The 16,185-nt window shown below is 40.9% G+C and overlaps 1 protein-coding gene across 5 annotated transcripts in view; it reads right to left on the bottom strand.

Moving 5' to 3' along the window:
• Positions 1-16,185, bottom strand: part of SPSB4 (splA/ryanodine receptor domain and SOCS box containing 4) — a 192,778-nt gene that overhangs the window by 58,722 nt on the left and 117,871 nt on the right. Inside the window, exon 1 of one of the 5 annotated variants that reach the window (XM_077348946.1) lies at positions 8,105-8,129. The exons of 3 other annotated variants lie outside the window; for them this stretch is intronic. The gene's annotated coding sequence lies outside the window, so the exon portion shown is untranslated. Of the gene's footprint in view, positions 1-8,021; positions 8,044-8,104; positions 8,130-16,185 lie in introns of those variants that run through there. One more of the 5 variants, XM_077348945.1, reaches the window with a different exon arrangement.

The following is a 16,185-nucleotide window of genomic DNA, read 5'->3' as shown; positions in this document are numbered from 1 at the left end:
ACCATTAAATCAATAAACAATGGTTTTGGTTTGGAAGCATGTTCCTAGATCACCTGATCTGAACTTTACCTGTGTGTGGCTGGGCCTAACCTGCTTCATATGGGCCAGCTTTTCAGAATTATACATGGTGATGATGACAAGTCACTTATGAATGTTACTTTTAGACTCATGTATAAATTAGGGTAAATGTGGTTGTCTCATTTCATTTACAGCACTGGAAAATCCAATTAGCAACACCAGAATCTCTTGGGAGGTATGATGTCCTCCTTCCCGTCATGGGAGGGAAAGCTGTATAGTGTAGCCTGATCTTATCAGATCTTTGAAGCTAAGTTGGGTCAATACTTGGATGGGAGACAGCCAAGGAAGAATCTACTGAGGAAAACCACCCCTGATTCTCACTTGTCTTCAAAACCCCTTGATGGGATTAGGGATGGGCACAAAAGCATTGCCATGTTGCTAGAGAAATGCCAGATGATACAGCATTCCTTTCCCCTTTTGGGATTCCTGTTTTGTGTTTTGCCTGCCTGATCCCAAAAATACCATGGACACTTTAAAAGATGATTTTATTTTACCTTTGACAATGTAGGTTTGCAGTTGTGCTGCAATGCAGACCGTGCCATTTTTAAAAAAAAAAAATTACTCAGAGCTGGAAATGGAGAGGGGAGGGTGGGTGCAAGCCAAAGCTGCCAAGACTATTGCATGCTTCCCCCTCCATATGAGCTTATCCCTGGTTGCTCACCAATGGGACGTACAATTTAGCATATGCTGGTGAAATATTCTTAACTGTTTATCCCAAACACATACTTTATGCCAAATGCCAGCACACTAATGGTGCTATAGAAATGCATAATTATGAAATAGCAAAATATCCATATTTAATGCCCATGATCTCGCTTACTGTTGTACATGATCACATCACAAAAGTCTTTCTTGCAGTTTCAATATGAGCCCTCTGGTACACCAGTAAAATAAACTACCACAAAATGTTTTCCAGGAATTCACATAAGAATGAAGACATCTGGAATTCTATTCCAACTCAGTTGTGAGTAATTTACTGAGAATCTGTCCAGAAGGTCACAACCTTGCCTTGTAAAAACAAACAAGTTTTCATTAGAAAGCCAGTGCTACAGCTTTCATATTCTACTTGGTCAGAGATTTAAACCAATATGGCCTGAAGGAAAAAGAAGAAATGTGCAATCATTTCACAATGAAAACAATATTCTGCATAAGATTAGTGATTCATCCATCTCAAGCAAATGAGATCTTGACGTGCCAACTGTTTTGTGATGAAAGTCATACCATAATGCTACATATAGTTCATTTAGAGCTACACCTGGGAACAGATCATAAGAAACACGCTTGATAGTATGGTCAGCTTTGTAGATCTCCTGCTAGGATAATTCCACCATTATAGCTCCAGAGGAGAAGCCATGTTAGCTTGATTTAACCAAGTAAAATAGAAGTCCAGCAGTACTTTAAAGACTAACAAGGGAATGTTCTTGCCATTGGCAGGGTGGGATGTGTGCATGTGAAAAAGATAAAGAGAACCAACATTGTCCTCACTATATCCCCAATAGACCTTGTCCAGAAATGTGTGATCAAGTAGCAAACAAAAATGATTCACAAATCAAACTTTATAACACTTTGATGATTATAAATATGCCCCCAGTGCTTATGTTAGCTGAGATACAACCCAGATTCATTCCGATTTGTGAACTTAAACTAGTTTCTTTACCACCACCACCACCACCACCCCAATAAATAAATGCAAGAGGAAAGGAATGTCCATGAAAATTTCAGTGGGATAGTCATATTAGTCTATGGTAACACACCAAAGAAGAAGCCCAGTGAAACCTTAAGACTAACTACTAGGATTGCTAGCTCCAAGTTGGGAATTCCCTGGAGATTTGGGGGATGGAGGCCATTTTCTCAAGATGAACTAATCTTGGTCCCCTGGAGAGCAACTGTAATATTGGGAGATCTCCAGCCACTACCTGAAGGTTGGCAACCCTCCTAACATGTATTCCAGTATGATCTTTTATGAGTTAGAGCTCACTTCTTTGCTTACAGTATCTGAAAAAGTGAACTCTGACTCACAAAAACTCATAATGGAATAAATGTTTTTAGTCTTTGAGGTGCCACTGGACTTCTGTTTTGTTTCACAGGAAGGAAAAAAACAGTTGCAAAGATGTCTTGACCTTCTCCATCATCAGAGCACCCTTTTCCCAGTGGATGCTGGGGGAAGGCACTAGACTAAAGGATGTCAGCATCACTTCTGAGGTTAACTTGGCAAATTTGTCAGGAGACTTCACGGCACTGCAGGATGACCAGCTAAACGGAACTAACAAGCACATTAAGGATGTTGATTTTCTTTTCCTGAGACCACCAGAGGTTTCTTCCTATTTTCCCTGCCAAACTTTCACCAAGCAGAGGTAAAGCATTTTGCACAGATTGCAAGTATAGATCACCTTTCTTCTAAAAGGACTTTATACAGTCCAGGAATTTTACTGGACTGTATTCCTTTCCTCCTCCTGGTCCATCTAGTCCAACCCCCTGCACTATGCAAGACACTCATAACCCTATCGCTCATCCACTGGAACCTGCCACCCCCTTAAGCCTTCACAGCATCAGCTGTCAGATGGCTATCCAGCCTCTGTTTAGAAATCTCCAAAAATGGGGAGAACGACTGAAGATGGCGCCGTACTAGCTAGGCTTCTGCCCGGCTCTTAAGCCATGCTGAGGGTCAGGAGCAAACGCACCTGGCAGACCTGAGCAGATACGCAAATCTTGCTCGCCGGTCGCCCCAGGAACCGGGAACGGCACCCTGAGGGTCCTACAGATCCGTGGAGACTGAGTTCTCCGGATCGCCGCGGCATGTGCTCAAGGTCATGATGGCGCCCTTGTCGTAAATAACTTCCTAAGCCTGAAACGACCAGCTGACCCTACATTCTTCCCAGATCATCTTTTACCAGACTGACAGGAGCCGGAGTCTGCAACAGTCTGCAACAGTAAAGACTGTGAGTTTTCTGTTTTTTCCCCACAAGCTCTTCCCCCCCCTCCTCAACCAATTTACAAGTGAATCCTTTCGTTAAGTGGGAGGCTCCCAGCTAATCACACTCATTAATCAAACAAAGAGAGAGCTTAAAGAAAAGAGAGACTTTAAAGATTTGTTGGAGAGAGGTCAGTGGGGGACGCTGACTTGATACAGAGATCGACAAACTGATAATTTTGGATCGCTCGAGATCCCGCAAGACCTCACGAGACTTTCTGTTTATAATCTGTGACTGCCTAGAACTATGGAAAAATTAACTAAGGCACAGCTTTTACATTTGTTATGCGAAGGGAACTCAAAGATACTGAAAGCAGTCAACAAGGTGGAAAAGGAAATCCAAAAGACTAAGAAAGAGCTTTTAGATAGAACCGATGGTTTGGAAAAAACAGCTGATGAAAACACAACTCAGCCAACAATACTTCAAACGAGAATTCAATGTCTGGAAGTTAATCAACAGGAGGGGGAGAGAGCTAGGGACGTAAAAATCAAAAGCACCTTGGAAGAACTTGGGAAAACAGATTTAAGGAAGAAAAGCACCAAAAACCTGGAAGTCTATTTAGAGCAGGAAGTTATTTGGATCAACAAAATAAATAGAGTCTATTCAAAGGCGACAGCACGCAGGAAGCTATCAGAAGATATCTCTGTGCGACCAGAGGAAGAGATCCGGATTGACAAAGTATACAGAGCCTACTTAAAGGCGACTGCAAGCAAGAATCAAGCAAGAGACTTCTTTGGCCCTGACAGAAGGGCCACCAGAAATACTCTATACAGGAATCATCAGGCGACACTATGGGAAAAAATACAATTTCATTTTCTGCGACCACCTGAAGGATGTGATGAACAGTGGAGCATTCTCCTGGTTTCCTGTGGGAAAGACAGCAGCAGTAACTTTTAGGTCAGGGCCTATATATGAACTGATTTTATATTACCTAAGACAATAATAGAATATATTCTTATAATAGATCATACCCTCATATGTATCAACCATTACTCTGCTAAGAAAGATGGTAATAACTTCTAGATCAGGATCAATATGTGATGGGAACTGAATATGTATGTTAATATGTATGCTAAAAGAGGACGGCAAACTATACTTCATATGTATTAACAAGACAGCAGTAGTAACTCTCAGGTCAGGGCCAATATATGAATGGGACCGACTTTATATCACTTAAGATAATAATAGAATATATTCTTATAACAGATTATACTCTCATATGTATTAACAATCATTTCGCTAAGAAGGATGGTAAAAACTTCTAGATTAGGATTAATATGTGATGGGAACTGAATATGTATGTTAAAAGAGGATGGCAAACCATATCAGCTGGTCGCTTTTTTTTCTCTTTTACTTTTCTGTAAATGCTTTATATAATAAATAATAAAAAATTTTTAAAAAAGAAATCTACAAAGATGGAGAACCCAACACCTCGTGAGGAAGCCTGTTCCAATGAGAAACTGCTCTGTCAGGAACTTCTTTCAGATGTTGAGATGGAATTTCTTTTGAATTAATTTCATCCAGTTGGTTCTGCTCCATCCCTCCAGGGCAAGAGAGAACAACTGTGCTCCATCCTCTATATGGCACCCTTTTAAGTACTTGAAGATGGTTATCAAATCCCCTCTCAGTCATCTCATCTCTAGGCTAAACAGATGAAGCTCCCCCAACCTATCTTCATACGTCTTGGTCTCCAAACCCCTCACCATCTTTATTGCCCTCCTCTGGACACGCTCCAGTTTGACTACATCCCTCTTCAACTGGGGTGCCCAAAACTTAACACAGTACTCCAAGTGAGGCTGAACCAGAGTAAAGAGGTACCATCACCTCCCGTGATCTGGACACAATACTCCATTTGATACAGCCCAAAATCCCATTAGCCTTTTTAGCCACCGAGTCACACTGTTGACTCATGTTCAATGTGTAGTCTACTAAGACTCCTAGATCCTTTTCACACTTGCTACTGCCAAGACAAGTCTCCCCCATCCTATATTGGTGTATTTGGTTTTTCCTACCTAATTGCAGAACTTTACATTTGTCCCTATTGAACTTCATTTTATTCAGTTTAGCCCACTTCTCGAGCCTATCAGGATCATCCTGTATTCTGATTCTGCCTTCGGTGTGTTTGCTACCTTTCTCAGTTTAGTATCATCTGCAAATTTAATAAGTATTCCCCCTAAACCCTCATCCAAATTATTTATAAATATATGTTGAACAACACAGGCCCCAGGACAGATCCCTGGGGAACTCCATTTGTCACTCTTCTCCAAGAGGATGCTGAACCGTTAACAAGTACCCTCTGGTTACGATCTGTCAACTACAGTAAAAAAAATAAAATTAAATATTAGTATCAACCCATAGATGCTTATCTAAAATCTCTAGGTCCTTTATAATATTTCCTACATACTTATGAAAAATGTGCTGTGGTTGCGCATCTCTTGAAAAACAAAGATACATGTTTTACTCAGCCAATCTCAGAATATCTTCTATTTGCATTGGCAGAAGATACTATTAGGTCTTTGACCTGCTTAAATAGTCTGCAGACTCAACTTCCTTATACAGGCACATGCAAATTACAACTGAGCAACTAAAAGCAGATTTTAGCCTTTAGTAAAAATTATATCCTTAGCCAACAAAATGTCTAAAAAACGATGAATACCTCTATTTCTTAAAAGAAGTGATACTATAACATTGAAGAAAGTTGCCAATTGTATGAGAGATTAAGGGATTGCCCAACATCCCCTGGGGAAGGGGCTTGCTGGTATAATTTGGAAGAAGTATTATAGTTCAGCCAAGCAATCAAAATAAGGTTGATTAGTTTGCCAATGACAAAAGGAAAGAACACTCCCCACCGAGAACAAGCATTCTTCACTTTCAAACTTCCACCATCATCTGCTGATCATGTGACAATAGCTTTCAGCAGCACAATGGCTAAAGGATTTTGGTGGTCAAGGAGGCTGGGTGGAGTACAGATCTCTTTAAACTATGTGGCAATACCATTGGAGAATTGCAGTTATAAGGACATGAATGAAGTCTAAATGAATTCTACACATTAGCTGCTGTTGAGGATTTACAGACTAGTATCACGTTTCTCAGAAGATTCATACTCTCAATTTGTTTCCAAAAAGCAATGTAATTTGAGGTGGGTTTTACGAAACAAGAAACACAATTTTAAAAAAAGCCATAGTTCTTTCTCACCAAAAGCTTGGGATATATTTATCAGAATTTTAAAATAAAGAACAAGTAGCACCATATTAACTACTGCCTGACCCTATCACATTCAAGCCAGCATAACCATTCCAAAGGTGACAGGCTGAAGCACAATAATTTGTTTGCCAAGTTTTTTTTTACAAATAAAAATATATGAACACCCTAACTAAACCTAGTATAAGGCAATGATCCTCTACAGTCTTATATAGTGTAGATCTCACTCAATTAAATGGGTCAAACTGGAATTGCAGGTTTTTAATGACTTGGGCCTGGATAGCCCAACAGCAGCTGCAATGAATGGCTGCTAAAAATATATATAATTAAGGACTGCAACCACAGGGGGTAGAAGGGCTCCTCTATCCCTATCATGCTTCTGGGAAAACAGAGCTGGGAGGGGAGTTATTTTCCCATGTTTACCCTTCCACATGCACAGAATATTCCACATGGAGCAGCATAAATGGGAAAATAGCTTCCCTCCCAACATGGTGTCAACAAAGGAAAATAGCGGGGGAAGGGGAGCAGGAGTTTAAGATACTGAAACTAAATGGTCTCATCTTTTTCAGCTGTGTGGCTATTGAATAACTGAATTGAGCTCAACTCTTATTTATTGATTAGATTAGATGGATTTTTAGAACACCCTCCCAGCAAGCTGGCTCAGGGCAGTGTACAAGCTATGTAAAACACAAAATTAAAAGATTATGTAAAAGAAAAAGTTAAAACTTAAAAACCAGTTTGGTTCTAAGATTTCAAACCAAGCTTCCCTATCAAACTTAAACCGTATTAAGATATTTACCAATTTCTAGTATTTTAACCAAAGTAATGAATAGCATCAGAATTGGTGCTTTAAAAAAACCCAATTTTTGTGTAGTTTGTGAGAATTTATAGCATTTGAATTGCTTGACATATAGCAAACTCAGCCACAATTCAGAAGGCAAAATCATCTTAGTTATAAACTAACCTAGTGAAGCATTCTCCAGTATTACAACCAAGTCCAATTTACATCACATACCTTGAACATGAGGACATAACCTCTACATTCATCTAGAGCTCCTAAAACTACATAGGAGGGGCAATCTCAGCTCCATTCCTATCATTAAAAAGAGGCACACAAAAGTTTTAATCTAGCAGTTGCCAGCCACAGCAGCAACTCTTAGGGTCCAACTGGATATGGGACTAATTAAGTATATAGCAGAGACTGAACATTCCTGGAGTTGAATAGGCCTGAAAGCTTACCATGAAAAGCAGAACTCCCCCTGTCATCCTTCTATGTTTTGAATATTTTTTTCCAAAACATGGCCAGGATATTTACTAAACACTAAGGCAAACACAGTGGTTGAAACCCAAAATGTATTAACCAGGAAGCAATCCCACTGAATTCAGTTAACCTTACTTTCAAGTAAATCTGCTTTAGATTTGCTGTGTATCAACTGCACTGATTCTGAAGAAAAGAGACACACATTCTGGTCATCAGGGTAGTAAACCAAACAATTCTAATTAATACCATATGTAAGAACACTGAGATATCGTCACACATTCCAAGAGGTTTATTTTTAACTTTCTGCAAAAACTTTGGGTTTTACGGCTGATATTTAACTGATAACTATGAACTACTCTGATCTGGTATCTATGAATTAAAAAACAGCAGCATTCCTGGAAGACTTCAGACTCAGTGAACAAAGGTAGACTGATGAATCAGTGTTGATACTACAAAGGCAGAATTCTTAATGCTTCAAATTATCTACAGAGTTTCATGCAGAAACTGACCCCTGCCATGAATTCCTGGTATACGCTACAGAATTCAGGATGCAATGTAAAAGCTGAAGGGAAAAAGTTGAATGCTCTCTCACTTTCTGCTGGGTATCCAAGGATAGCTAGTCCCCAAAAAGAGATTTACAGGAGGCAGTTGCTGTGAATTATAACTAGAACAGGCTCAAAAAGGGCTAGAGAAAAATGCCCTGCTCCTTTAATAGAAGCTTAATGGGCTATTATTAACCAGGTGATATTATTTACTTCCACAATGAAAATCTTAAAGCATTCATTTTCTTAGAAGGGCTGACTCTGGCTAGTATTTGGACGGGAGACCTTCAAGATATACCAGAGTCTTGACATGGAAGCAGGCAGTTTAAACCACCTCTGAGCGTCTTTTGCCATAGTTTACTCTATGACTTGATGGAGAGAGATGGGTAGAGAGAAAGCATTTTATCTCTATGTTGTTGGCAATCCTATTACATGGCATGACAGTGAACAGAATAACCTGATTACAATCCCATTAAGACTTGATTAAAGGGAGACAATACATGTTTCCGTTAAGCCACTTGATAACTCTAGACTGGAGAGACCACCATTCAAATACTTAGAAGCAATTGGTGACCTTCAGCCAGTCATTGCAGCTCAGCCTCAAAAATCTGTTCTGAAGAGGAAAGAAATATGTGCCCCACCGTGTACTCCTTGGTAGAATGCTGAGATAAACGTGAGATTGGTACACAACGCATTAGAATTCCCAACTACTCCAGTATATGTACAGAGTCTTGTGCCACATTCGATATCTCAAAGTCTCCTCCAAGTCTTTGCAGGACTTTCTTCTTCATCAGTTCCTGAGTAAAGAAACCAACTCCTCTGAAGAAATGATCTTGTTGAAGAAATGCAGCTAGTTAGTTTTAATAGTAATTATTTCAACCAGGAATACAGGTCTGCAATCTGGAAGTTTGGAGGAAGACTGGACAGTTTAAACTAAGGTAAAATCAGCTGGTGTAAATTTAAGCAAAAAATTCTCTAGGAATGACTCAAACATTACCGATAGAGGAAGCTAGAAGGAAAAGAAGCTTTGTAAGCAGCAGCATTCCATACCGCAGTTATAACATTTCTGATGGACTTATTCCGTAAATGAGCCCAACCACATGCACGATGAATCCGCATCAAAGATGCTGCCAAGAACTTCATCCCTGGTATGTGGTTCAACTAATTTATACAGTAAACCTAATGCAACAATCACTTCCGGACAGAAATAAAGTGATAACAACTATACGCTGGGAGTAGCATTTGCACTGGTGTCTATTAATTGGAGAGTTTCAAGTCAAGGAGACTTAAAACAAGACTGGAGAATGTTTAGAGCTTCCAATGATACATTGGGGGGAGAAAAATCTAGAATCATATAATAGAGTTGGAAGGGACCTCCTGGGTCATCTAGTCCAACCCCCTGCACTATGCAGGACACTGACAACCCTATCACTCATCCACTATAACCTGCCATCGCCTTGAACCTTCCTAGAATCAGCCTCTCTGTCAGATGGCTATCCAGCCTTTGTTTAAAAATCTCCAAAGATGGAGAACCCACCACCTCCCGAGGAAGCCTGTTCCACTGAGAAACCGCTCTAACTGTCAGGAACTTCTTCTGGATGTTGAGATGGAATTTCTTTGGAATTAATTTCATCCTGTTGGTTCTGGTCCATCCCTGGTGGGCAAGGTGGTGGTGGGCAAGAGGGAACAACTCTGCTCCATCCTCTATATGGCAGCTTTTTAAATACTTGAAGATGGTTATCAAATTCCCTCTCAGTCATCTCCTCTCTAGGCTAAACAGACCAAGCTCCCCCAACCTTTCTTCATGTGTCTTGGTCTCCAAACTCCTCACCATCTTTGTTGCCCTCCTCTGAACATGCTCCAGTTTGTCTACATTCCTCTTCAACTGGGGTGCCCAAAACTGAACACAGTACTCCAAGTGAGGCCGAACCAGAGCAGAGTAAAACGGTACCATCACCTCCCGTGATCTGGACACGATACTCTTTGTTACAGCCCAATATCCCATTAGCCTTTTTAGCCACCGAGTCACACTGTTGACTCATGTTCAATGTGTAGTCTACTAAGACTCCTAGATCTTTTACGCACATGCTACTGCCAAGACAAGTCTCCCCCATCCTATATTGGTGTATTTGATTTTTCCTACTTAAATGCAGAATGTTACATTTGTCCCTATTGAACTTCATTTAGTTTAGCCCAATTCTCAAGCCTATCAAGATCATCCTGTATTCAGTTTTGGTCTTCCCTCCCAGTTTAGGATCGTCTGCAAATTTAATAAGTACTCTCTCTAATCCCTCATCCAAATCATTTATAAATATGCTGAACAACACAGGCCCCAAGACAGATCCCTGGGGCATTCCACTTGTCATTCTTCCCCAAGATGATGCTGAACTATTAGCAAGTACCCTTTGGGTACGACCTGTCAGTCAGTTAGGATCCATACCGCATTTTACCTGTCAATAAGTTACTTGTCAAGAATTATTATTATTATTATTATTTGATTTATTTCCCGCCACTTCCTAAATAGGCTCGTGGCGGGTAACAGCAGTCTTAAAACCCCAGTTAAAGCCCCTTAAAAGACATTAAAAATTCCCAACATGGCGGCCACAATCCCATTCCATCCCTACCTAACAAGGTGATAGAGAAGGAGAGAGGCTATGTATACTTTGGATCCCCCAGGGGGGGCAACGTTGTACCTCACAACCCCAGCCTCAACCATAGACCTGGTGGAAGAGCTCTGTTTTACAGGCCCTGCGAAATGCTGACAACTCCCGCAGGGCCTGCAGCTCACCCGGGAGCTCGTTCCACCAGGTGGGGGCCAGGACAGAAAAGGCCCTGGCCCTGGTTGAGACTAGGCACGCTTCTCTAGGGCCGGGAACGACCAGTAGATTTTCCCCTGTACAGCACAAGGCCCAATATCATGTGGAACCTTATCTAATGGACAGCCCAAACCAGGAAAATATTCCCAGTTGCAACTGACTGAAGCAATAGTTTACTCCAATATGTCTAGTTGTTATAATGAGAGTACTTACCTCTCCAGTTGGCACCACGCGTGATGAGGCTCAGCCAGCAAGGATTTTTATGACAGGTACTCCTTTCCACCCTCTCCAGGCCCATCACTGGCCATTTTTGGAGGGGGGTGGTGGTCAACAAATCCATATATAGCCATATCACCTGATAATGTTTGAAATTAAATAACTTCTCCCCTAAGTGGCAAGACCCCAGTTGAGAAAGCCTGCTCTAAGCAGTGTAGCACACAGGTTCCAACATGCATAATGCAAAGCTGATTGAAGAAATTCTTTGTAGAAGTCTTATATGTTGTTCTATTTTATAAACATGAAATTTGTGTGCTTCTGAGTTTGGTGAGTAGAAGAATATTCACTGAAGTTAATGATGTGTTTAATGATTTTGTGGGTGGGGGAGTGCAGGTGAGATCCAGATTCTGGACCTGCAGGTAGGATACTATCAACACCATTTCTACAGCTTTACTTTCATTCATTTGTAAACCCAACTGGAAACTGGCACACTTCATCTGCCTTGAAACAGTACAAGAAAAAAAAAATCTTGCTTCACCAAGGCAAAAGAAACCCAATATCCTCACATCTGTGCAAAGTCACTTGGATAGACTCAAGCTGCCAGAGATAAATAATATTTGAAGGAATTCATTACAGCATTTGTATTTTAAATTAAAGAAGGGTCTTGAGGTCAGCGTATCATAGTCTCCTGTCTGGATGAATGCAGCTGTGCAATAGTCACCATATGTTATCAGCAATCCTCAGCCAATGTCAATAGAACACACAATTATTGAGATGTGACTAATGTTCTGATCTTTCACAAGGACCTCCGGGAGAGCTGATAGTAGATAATACATTCGTAAAAAAACGTTTTGTGAGACCCGTTTGTATTGCTTAGTATATGTATCTAAAAGATATAAAATGTATCTAGTGAATTAGATACTACTCTTCAGAGCTGGGGACAGGGCTAGATTCCAAACTTACATGTTATTAATTGTTATGTATAAAGTTGCTTCATACAGAGTCTACCACAATCTCTTCTGAGGGATTAATAGTAGAACCTTCTGCATGTAAGGAGTGTGTTCTAACATTAAATTTCAAGTCTGCTTTATGCCTACATATGCTGCAATAAGCTTTTTGAGAAACCACAAGAGATGAATACCAAATTGGACTGTACTGTTGCCCTCCATGAAGCAGGACGATACTTTATCTTTCCTCTGCCCTGTATGTCTTTGAGAATGTCACAGAATAAGCCTGCAATAAGGACAGAATTTTAAGAAATCTCTATCTCCTTAACAAAAAAGAAAAGGATTCATATGAAGGCTGGTTAGCCTAGTGTTGTAAAAGGTTACTTCAGATGACACATCCTGAAATGGGAATTGTCTGCCAGCTGAACAGACTCTGGAACACTGCCTGGAAGGACACCAAGGGATGACACTGCATTTACAGCAATCCTCTTCTTTTCTATCCAGTTAAAATGGGGGCTTTATTTGTTCAGAGCTGGCATCAGACTTAACTCAGAGTACATCAGGAGGCTGAGACAATTCAGTGTAGGAGGAGTGTGTTCACACAATTGCCCCTATTGCAATTTGTAAAGCAGAATTGGTGGTCTCCCTCCCTATATACTATAATTTCCTATTCTCTTCTATGTAGCTTTTTTCTGACCTGCTAATGAAAGCAAGGTTGAAATCTATCCAGATCAGCGGGCTGATAAACCAATAATGCAATAACCCACAACATCTTGAATTAGAAGAGGACTATGGGTTGAATCCAGCCAGTTATAGGTTGAATCCAGCCAGGGTTTTTTTTCCCCCATTCAGTCTTATCTAATCCCCCTCCTTACTACAGCCCCCTCCCCCACATGCCTTCTTTGTCCATGCTGTTCTCATGGTCCTAAACACAATCAAAGGGGACACCTCCCTCCATTTTTCATATATAGAAAAGGTGGATCCAACCACGTGTGATGGCTGAATTGCGGAGGGTTACTAATTGCCTTCCTGATGGTTCTATAACTCCATTGGATATTAAAAAAAAATAACAACCCTACATCAGAAGAGGAATTTTATCTGCACAGCCACAAATAATGGAATTATGTGATGTCTGCACATGGGAACTTAAAAGTAGAGCCTGACAGAACAAACTGTCCATCTAGTCCAGCATACATATTACCATGTCTCTCTATATAATGACAACCCAGAAAAATAAGGCAGTTAGAGATGTCGATGTGTAGAACAGTCTGCACTGTCCTTTTAACAGCATCTCATGTACACAGGGAACAACCAGTTGCTCCATTTGCAAGCTAATTTTTCTGATGATGTAACACAATGCATAAGAACAAGAATTCTGCAGTGACCCTGGGGATATGCCATTACAACTTTTGCTTTATGGCTTCAGTTTCTTTGTATCTTTCCTTAGCTGTCCATTTTTTTCTAGTTGGTCAAAATAACATTTTGAAAGTGTAAGGAGGAGAATATGTCCCCTATCCCAATTCATAATGGGTTCTCCTGGTTTTCTGTGCAATTTTACAGTAATAACCTGAAGAGTAATAATGATTGTTGAGTAAAACTTATTGAAAATGAGAAACAAAAACAAAAAAGATTAAGAACATTGCAGGTTTCACACCCCTTAGGGATAAACTCATGCAAACAGATAATGAGGAGGAAAAAGATAGGTGCATACACAAGCAATGAAATGTGGCAACTTCAGTCAGAAGTGCATGATGATAAATTCTAGTAGGCAGATACCCTGAAGGGCACCTTCAGAAGTAAAATTGCTCCTATCACATACATAATGTAGATCACTGAAGTCACTTTAATGAGGAAGGTTCATCTAGCAATCTCACCATCTCCTGGGAAAATGCCCCAAGAGTGTACTGTTTTATATGCTGCTCAGATAGGCCATTTAACATTGCTTGGCTAAATAAAGTTGCTGTATATTGATTTCCCAAACTGCTGCAGCCTTCATACAAAATATATTGCGAGCATTCCTGTTTATTAATTCTAGTGAGGTTTGCTTTTTCATTCACAAAACAAGGCCACACATCTCCATGGAATATCAGTCACTTCTGTATCCATTGGCCTGAGGCCTAGATTTTCTAGTTTCACTGATATTTGAGCATTTCAAGTGAAGCTGACAAAATTCCAGTGAACCCCCCCCCCCTCCAGCAAATGTCCAAAAATCATTTACTCCTCAGAACGTAAGAATGGAAGCTAGGTAAGATCCATGGCTAATGTTGGGATTGAATAATGAAGAGTTCTCTTACTGAACTGACATCGCCATCTTTCAAGAAGTTTGTATCTAAAGGCTGTCAGCACATCTAGTGGGTCACAACATTCTCAAAGCTAAAGTTAAGGATGTTGTATAAAAGCAGGTCATAAAACGTGTACTGCAAGATCATAACTTTGGAAAGAGAATAATTAAGGATGAGTACTGTGGACTTTAGATGTATCCCAGAGGAACAAAAAACAACATTAACCTAAGGCAAACACGAAAACTGGAACCACAGACTAAAGGTAAAGGTAAAGGTATCCCCTGTGCAAGCACCGAGTCATGTCTGACCCTTGGGGTGACGCCCTCTAGCGTTTTCATGGCAGACTCAATACGGGGTGGTTTGCCAGTGCCTTCCCCAGTCATTACCGTTTACCCCCCAGCAAGCTGGGTACTCATTTTACCGACCTCGGAAGGATGGAAGGCTGAGTCAACCTTGAGCCGGCTGCTGGGATTGAACTCCCAGCCTTATGGGCAAAGCTTTCAGACAGCTGCCTTACCACTCTGCGCCACAAGAGGCTCTAGGAACCACAGACTAGGGGTGGCCAAATTGTGGCTCTCCAGATGACCACAGGTCGGCAGGGGCTCATGTTAATTGTAGTCCATGGACATCTGGAGACCCACAGTTTAGCCACCCCTGCCCTAGGCAATCTCTTGTCCTCTTGGTTTACCTGCACCCTCAGCTCCCCTCCGTAAGACCATCTAAGAGTCCAAGGAAAACCCCAAATCAACTGAAATGGAACCCTATAGTTCAGGGGTAGTCAAACTGCGGCCCTCCAGATGTCCATGGACTACAATTCCCAGGAGCCCCCTGCCAGCAAATGCTGGCAGGGGGCTCCTGGGAATTGTAGTCCATGGACATCTGGAGGGCCGCAGTTTGACTACCCCTGCTATAGTTCAATGCTTCAAGCAAGCTAACTATGCCATAACATTGTTTGTGAAGTGTTGTTTCTTAAAACATCTTATTCTGGCAAAGGAAACACTAGCAAACAATGACATGGGAGATTGACTCTGACAAGCATTTCCCTTGGAAACACTCATGCCTGCACACAGAAGTGGTACAAGCAGTATCTGAGGAAAGAAGAGGAGACAGAAATAGTTGGCTGCTCTGATACATGGAAAATCCATTACACAAGGCTTAGCCTGCCACAAGAAATCTGGAGAACTAATGAGTAGCCATGGATAGTTTTTACCAAGCAAGGCTATGTGACAGGAGTCTGTTTATTTTTGAAGTAGAAGACTAGAATTCTGCTTTTAGAGGCCTTCCTCTGAAGTAAAAGATATCCACTTCCTTATACTCTTAAACGGCTACTAGCAGTCAGACTCCTCCATATGTCACCTATTATCTATATTGCAATTCTCCAAATTCGCATGGATTTTCATATTTATACTTCTGAGCATGACCTTTCTAAGAGGTCTATCCTATCCTAAGCAGGTCTCTTCAGATTCCTTCTGAGGTATACAAAATGGGCTTCCTCTGTAAGGCTCCTTGTTATGGATGTGTCCCAAACAAGCCTTTAATTCCCTTTATCTTTGCAAATGACCTTGCACAAAGAGCCATGTGGCTCCTTAAAGATCAACACATTTATCATGGCAACAAGTTTTGCTACTTTTTCCAGGAGAGCTTAATTCTAAGCTTTTATGTGCAAAGTGCATGAAAGCTTATACTGGGAATTAGGCTTTGTCAATCTTAAAGGTGCCACTGGACCCAAACTTTGTTCTATTTTCCCCTAAGCCCAAGTAATTAAACTGAGGAGTTCTGCTGGGTCAACAGGATGGGGCTGACACAAAATTGTAAACCAGATTTTCAGGGTCCCAGTCCTATGTTCTAGATCTGGCAACCACTGTCGCAA

The sequence above is a fragment of the Paroedura picta genome, chromosome 8 (assembly GCF_049243985.1).
Source record: "Paroedura picta isolate Pp20150507F chromosome 8, Ppicta_v3.0, whole genome shotgun sequence".
NCBI lineage: Eukaryota > Metazoa > Chordata > Lepidosauria > Squamata > Gekkonidae > Paroedura > Paroedura picta.
Note: the sequence above shows the minus strand (reverse complement) of the source record. Positions and strands in the feature narration are given on the sequence as shown.